This window comes from Delphinapterus leucas, chromosome 6, assembly GCF_059928025.1.
Source record: "Delphinapterus leucas isolate spDelLeu-1000000601 "Yukka" chromosome 6, BTC_Dleu_Yukka2, whole genome shotgun sequence".
Taxonomy (NCBI): domain Eukaryota; kingdom Metazoa; phylum Chordata; class Mammalia; order Artiodactyla; family Monodontidae; genus Delphinapterus; species Delphinapterus leucas.
In genome coordinates, this window is record NC_143134.1 from 14,893,898 (window position 1) to 14,902,125 (window position 8,228).

Consider the following 8,228-nt stretch of genomic DNA (forward strand, 5'->3'; position numbering starts at 1 on the left):
CCAAGCACTAGCATTTGTGTATGTCTGAAAACACACACACACACACACACACACACACACACACACACACACACCAAGAGTCTTTACCAAGTATTCAGATCTTGAGAGGGAACTATGACATTTATTATTTCATATTCTACTCTAATTTGCTTGGTTGAGAGCCACAAAGTTATGTTACTCATATTCTGGATAACAGTGAATTAAGCTACAAACGAAAGTGAGGGACATGGTAACTAGGGTACAGAGATTGATGACTTTGATGAAACTGTAGGGAAATAAAAAGAATTTGTAAAAGATGATGTACAACAGTCTACTTGGCAGCCTCTGTACCACTGTACACTATAGCATGTTATTAGTGATAATTCTCTCAGGAGGTGTAGCCTCTGTACTCATTGTATAAATAACGTAATAGGGGCAAATGTAGTATTGCCTTAGTATTCTTTGGAGTTTGTTTTCCTATTACCTGCTTGCAAGCTGAGATCTTAGGAATAAATTCTGATGATATCATGCTGTTTCAGTTTACTCTCAACAGTACTCTATTATTCATAAATAATTCTTTTTTTTATCACAATAACAATTCATACTCCATAACAATTACCAAATATATATCAAGAGAGACATGCAGAGTAAACCCTTATATTAGGATTATACTAATAATCCTAAGAGGTATTGGCTTCAAAATGTTCATTTAGTGACCTTGCTGTCTTCTCCTGGGCTCTTAACATTTTGTGAAACAGTCTTCCTATTTAGTCCTAGAAAAGTACCCAAGTACCCTAGGAACTCAGGTCACTTTAATGGTGACGATAACGTTTGGCATGAAACAAGTCTCCCACCAAGTAACTGCAACAATAAAACAAACACAAGGTAACATACCAGATCCTGTGTTAAACATCACAAAATGGAGAATTACTGGAATTACAGTTGAAACTAACATTTTTGAAATTTAATAAAAACAACTTGAAAAAACAAAGATAATGTAGCTTTCAACTGAGGGCCCTATGCATTGATGAATAAATTTAGAATCAGAAAGTTAAGGAAAATGTGGACAACATATCTCAAATTACTACAAGCATAGTGTGTTGAAATAAAATATCTGTTCAGGACTTCATCCTTCATCCTAAAGTATTAGGCTATGTCATCCCAACTGGTAGTTTCCTCCTTTTATGCATTCCCCTGCAAGTACTCAATTTATTTTCCCAGCAGTGTTGGCAGTTCGTTGTAGGAATGGAGAAAGCAAGCAAAACTCTAGTTTGAGTTGAGGATTTTAGGTGACGGTGGTTGAAATGATGGAGTCTAGAACTAGCTGTGAAGGTTAAAAGTAAGATGAACAAAACCTAAAATGTGCAGTAAATCACAGAAAGAATATTTAAGTCCTTTATTAACTTGAAGAGTAAATATATTAAGAATAATAGTTATGATTAAGTTTTATATGTAAGCATGAATGTAGTCATGGGTTCTAATAAGATAAAGTTCACAGTTAGAGGTGAATGGCTACACATTGTTGAAACTGAGTTCCAAAGGTAAAATAACCTGAGTGTTCCGTGGGTTGTCCACATGCTTGCTTAAAACAAGAGACGGCGATAATTATCGCTGGAGAATAAATTAGTAAATCAGATGCCCAGACTCTGAGGCTTCCATAGGATTGATTGAGAGTGGGTATAAGAGTGAAAAAGAAAGATAGTGGTGTAATGAGATGGCTACTTGTTTAGTGGACTGAAAGTGGTTTAGGTAATCCAAGCAAATTGCAACCAGAGATCCAGTGTGTATGGCATATGGGAATTCTGAGAATGAAAATTTTCCTCTTTGCTGGGCTTCACATTGTTGACAGGTTTAAAAGAATTAAGTAGGAATAAGGATAGAAGTGTGAGGAGAGAGGAGGTTTTTGTTGCTTTCCATGAAAGTAAGATTCCAAAAGGGAAAGAAAACTGATTCCAGAGAAAAGAGGTCAACGTATGTAGAACCAAGATTTTTTAAAAATTAAGCAGACATGGGTACATGGTCCAGGAGATGATAGGTCCTGAATCTGGCAATTATCACTTTTATATGACATACTATGGAATCTGCCCACTGCCAGGGGCACAGATCCTATCCCTACTGCTTTTTCTCCCATCCTACACAATTACGTGTATATCTTTTCTACAGCCTTGTTTGTACAGTAGTCCTTCAGCCAATTTTCAGTAAGTTAATTCAAATAGATATATGCACCCCCAATGTTCATAGCAGCATTATTTACAACAGGCTAAAACCTGTACTTGGATAACTATAAGACACTGATGAAAGAAATGGAAGGCAATACAAACAGATGGAAAGATATATGGTGTCTCTGGACTGGAAGAATTAATATTGTTAAAATGACCATACATCCCAAGGCAATCTACAGATTCAATGCAATCCATATCAAAATACCAATGGTATTTTCACAGAACTTGGACAAATTTCAAAATTTGTAAGGAAACACAGAAGACCTTGATTAGCCTAAAAATCTTTAGAAAGAAATTCAGAGCTGGAGGAATAACAACTCCAAGACTTCAGACTAGACTATGAAGCTACAGTAATCAAAACTGTATGGGGGGCTTCCCTGGTGGCGCAGTGGTTGAGAGTCCGCCTGCCGATGCATGGGACGCGGGTTTGTGCCCCGGTCTGGGAGGATCCCACATGCCGCGGAGCAGCTGGGCCCGTGGGCCATGGCCGCTGAGCCTGCGCGTCCGGAGCCTGTGCTCCGCAACGGGAGAGGCCATGGCAGTGAGAGGCCCGCATACCGCAAAAAACAAAACAAAAAACTGTATGGTACTGGCACAAAAAAAAACAGACAATGGAACAGAACAGAGGGTCCAGAAATAAATCCATGTACTTACGGACAAATCTATGACAAAGGATGCAAGAATATACAATGGAGAAAAGACACTCTTTAATAAGTGGTGCGAGAAAAACTGAACAGCTACATGTAAAAGAATGAAATGAGAACATTCTCTAACATCACATACAAAAATAAACTCAAAATGGATTAAAGACCTAAACATATGACTGGATACCATAAAACTCCTAGAGGAAAACAGGCAGAACACTCTTTTTGACATAAATTGTAGCAATATTTTTTTTTGGATCTGTCTCCTAAAGCAAAGGAAATAAAAGCAAAAATAAACAAATGGGACTTAATTAAATTTAAAAGCTTTTGCAAAGCAGATGCATCCACTGACAAAATGAAAAGACAATCTACAGAATGGGAGAAAATATTTTCAAATAATATGACTGATAAGGGGGTAATATACAAAATATAGGAACAATTCATACAACTGATCAGCAAAAAAACCCAAAAGCAAAAACCAAACAACCTAATTAAAAAATGTGAAGAACTGAATAGATATCTTTTCAAACAGAACACTGTGACAGCCAACAGGCACATGAAAAGATGTTCAACACCACTAATCATTAGGGAAATGCAAATCAAAACCACAATATGATATCACCACACACCTGTCAGAATGGCTATTATTAAAAAGAATACAAATAATAAATCGTTGGTCAGAAAGTGGAGAAAAGAGAACCCTCGTACACTGTTGGTGAGAATGTAAATTGGTGCAGCCACTGTGGAAAACAGTATGGAGATTTCTCAAAAAACTAAGTAGGGCATTAAGAGGTACAAACTATTATGTATAAAACAAGCTACAAGTACACAATGTACAACACAGGGAATATAGCCATTATTTTATAATAACTAAAAATGGAGTATAACCTTTAAAAATTGCGAATCACTATATTGTACACCTGTAACTTATATAATATTATATATCAACTATACCTCAAAAAATAAGTAAATAAAATTTAAAATTAAATACAATTAAAAAGTTTAAATGCATCTTCAAATATTTGTAAGAGTGGTAAAATATTATTCTCCCAACTGGCTTGTTTTCATCACAAAAAAGATCACATTATGTGTTTCAAGCATGCAAATCTCAATTACTTTAGATAAACAAGATAAACCAGAATTAAATGTCTCCATATAATTGTGAATTTCTTCTGAGTGTAGATTTCTATTACTGAATTTTTAAAGAAAAAGAAAAAGGAGGACACAAAACCCTCTGATAGTGTGAAACAAATGACAAAACATTAAGAAAATTCTCATTATAAACATGCATATTAATTCTTGTTTGTCTTAAAAGTAAGGTGAATAACAAATGTAACCATACAGTGGGCTCTATGTGAAGCCCTTCATATAAATTTTTTCATTTAACTTTCACTACAGCCTCATGGGAAGGTAATTGTTTCCACCTTTTACATGTAAGGAACCTAAGGTCTAAAGAGGTTTTACTCCTTCCTTAAAGTCATGCATTTACTAGGTGAGAGCACTAATATGTCTGATTCCAAAGCCTAAGCATTTATTCATCACCTACTACTTTTCTAAATAAAGGACTGTAACACTGGCCTCAAAATGCTAGGCTAAAAAAAAGTAAACCTAAGGGAAATTAGGGGGCAGGAAATAATAAAAAGAAGCAAATATTAATGAAATGGAGGCTAAATAAACAGGACAGAAACGATCAATTGGATGGAAATATATTCATTTTAAAAAAAGCACAACAGGCCAACTTCCAGAAATATAGATGAAAAAGAAATAAAACCACCAGTAAAAATATGTCATGAAAAATTGTAATATTTTTATATATATAGTGTAGCATATATTTACAGCATTATAAATAAATGCTATGAACAAATTACTTAGATGGAATGTATCATTTTAAGTAAAACTATAAATGAATAATATCAATTTGTTAAAGATAAAAATCTGATCGACAAAATGAAATTAATAATAGATGTATTATTTTACCCAAAGACAGCAGTCCCCAAAAGTAAACTGTTAAGTGTTGAACCTTAAGGAACAGATCTTAATTATTAACATGCAGAAATTATTTTATAGGAAAAAACTAAAGGAAAAGGTATTCAACTAATATTATGGGTCTAGTAAAAATCTGGACAAGAACCAATACCAGAAAGAAAGACTGATTTCACAGAGATTGATACAAAAATCATAAATAACAAGTATAACAAATACAGCAAAAATGAGGAAATAACATTTTAAGCAGTGGGGAAATAACATTTTCATAAAGTATGGTTCATTTTTAAAAGGCGAGGGTAGTTTAATACCAGAAAATATAATTTCTTACTGGATTAAAGGAAATAAAACATATGCTCATTCTAATACATGCAAAAACATAATTAAATAACTTTTAAGCTCTATTGACAATGAAAAGAATTTCTTAGCCAAGTAGGAATAAAAGGAAACTTTCCTAACCTGATAATAAATATTGTTGAGAAACTTAAAATTGAACCCTTTAAAATGAATTTTTCAGAGTTCACAGTGAAATTGGGAATAAAGCAATGTTGTTCTTTATCACCACGTATATTAACTTTTTGTTTGAGGGCCCAGACAAATTAGATTGAGAAGTAAAAACTATGGAACTGGAAAACAAATATAAAAACTGCCATTAAATGTAGTTTACATGAATTTCTACATAAAAAATTCTAATATACAAACGAATTCTAAAAGCTAAGAAGGAAATTTAGAAAACATAAAATATTATAAATAATAAAGGATTCTTACAAATCAATATAAATGACAACCATAAATTGGTTTGTCATATATATTAAAAATCAATGAGTAGAGAAACAAGAACTCACATTAGAGAGAAAAGTAAATGCTTATAACCACTTTGGAAAAGTATTTGGCAATATCGCAAAGCTAGACATATACATATACGCCATATATGCTAGTAATTCCAATCCTAGCTATATATCCATCCAAAATGTGTATTTATATTCTCCAAAAACATGTACGTGACTGTTCATGGCAACACTATCCATTACAGCCAAAAACAGTAAAAACTCAAATATGAGCTATACAGATCTTCCTCAGCTTACAATGGAGTTATGTCCTGATATACCTGTTGGAAGTTTAAAATATCATAAGCCCAAAGTGCATCTGATACACCTAACCAAATGAACACTATAGCTTAGCCTAGCCTACCTTAAAACGTGCTCAGAACACTCACATTAGCCTATAGTCAATCAAAATCATGTAACACAAAGCTTATTTTATAAAAAAGTATTGACTATCTCATGTAATTTATTGAATGAAGTGCTGAAAGTGAAAAACAGAATGGTTGTCTGTGTACAGAATGGTGTAAGTGCATTGGTGCCTACCCTCATGATCACACACATGGCTGACTGGGAGCTGCAGCTCGTTGCCACAACATGAGAGAATATCTTACCATGTATCACTAGCCTGGGAAAAGATCAAAATTCAAAGTGCAATTTCTACTGAATGTGTATTGCTCTCCCACCATTGTAAAGCTGAAAAACTGTCAGGGTGAACCAACAAAAGTCCAGGACCATGCACCCCAACGTTCACAGCAACACTATTTACAATAGCCAGGACATGGAAGCAACCTAAATGTCCATCGACAGATGAATGGATAAAGAAGATGTGGTACATATATACACAATGGAACACTACTCAGCTATAAAAAAGAATGAAATAATGCCATCTGCAGCTACGTGTCTGGAACTAGAGATTACCATATTAAGTGAAGTCAGAAAGAGAAAGACAAATACCATACGATATCACTTATATGTGGAATCTAAAATGACACAAATGAACTTATTGCAGCTACAAACTACTATATATTAAATAGACAAGGTCTTACTGTATAGCTCAATATATATATATATATCCAATATCCTGTAATAACCCATAATGAAAGAAAATTTTTTTAATGTATGCATAACTGATTCACTTTGCTATACACCAGAAACGAACACAACATTGTAAATCAACTATACTTCAATTAAAAAAAAAAAGTCAGGGACCATATGTATAACAAGTGATGTTAGAGTAGTTAATGTCCATATAGAAAAACAAAATATAAGAAAATTAGAATTCCACCTAAGTCATACATAAAATTAATTCCTGGTAGGTTAAAGACTAAAATTTGAGAGACAAAAAAAGACTAAATCTTGGGAGTTTTTTTATTAAAAAAAAAGTGTGTGGGGGGGGAGAATATCTGATCAGTCTTGGAGAAGGGAAGCATTTCTTGAAAAAGATGAAAAAGATAAAGTAAAAAGTAAAGATGTATAAATTAGACTACATTAAATTAATGCGTGTTCAACTAAAGACACCATAAAATTAAAAGGTTAGTCACGTGGGAAGCTGCCACATAGCACAGGGACATCAGCTCAGTGCTTTGTGACCACTAGAGGGGTGGGATATGGAGGGTGGGAGGGAGACCAAGAGGGAGGGGATATGGGGATATATGTATACATACAGCTGATTCACTTTGTCATACAGCAGCAACTAACACACCATTGTAAAGCAATTATACTCCAATAAAGAAGTTTAAAAAAAAAAAGCTTAGTCACAAAGTAGGACAAAATGTTTGCAAGAATTATGTTATTATTGAGACTATATAGAGCATTCACATACATCAATAAAAAAGACACAAAGTCTAAGAGAAAATCATCTCCAAGTTTTGGACAGAAATATGCAGAAAGAAAATTCTCATACACTGTTCTGAAAGTTTGAACTGATACAACTATTTTGTAGAGTTACTTAGCAATAGCTACTAAAAGTAATGGTTTGCATTCACTTTGGTCTGGCCATTTAAAGTATGTATAGTACATCCGATAAATTGTTGCACATGTGCATATAAAAAGAGTATTTATTACAGAATGTTTTAAAAAATTGGAAACGTTTTTAACTGTCCATTACCTGGAAGGGAATATACACATTTTTGAATACTTATATAATGCAACTTTGGTAAATAAATTACAGGTGCATGTAGCAGTATGGTTAAATGTCTGAAATTACAGCATTGTATGAAAACGCAAGTTGCCAATAGTTTGTACAGTATGTTGTCATCTATACACAATTTGAAATACACAAAACAAGTCTATACTGTTTCTAAATACATACCAGTGTACCATGGAATAATATGACTCTAAGTCACTATCAAATTCTTAATATTCGTTACTTCTGAAAAGGCAGAACACAGTGTGATGCAGTGAAGTAAGGGAGTGTCAGGGTATAGTACTCTGGAAATTCAACCATCTCTTATATTTGTTTTTAAAAACATGAAGCAATGTGATAAAATGTAGAAACTTCATGGAAATATAGGAGATGCATGTTTTATATACAATCTCTACATTTTCTGATAAAATAATTTCATCACTTTTTAAAG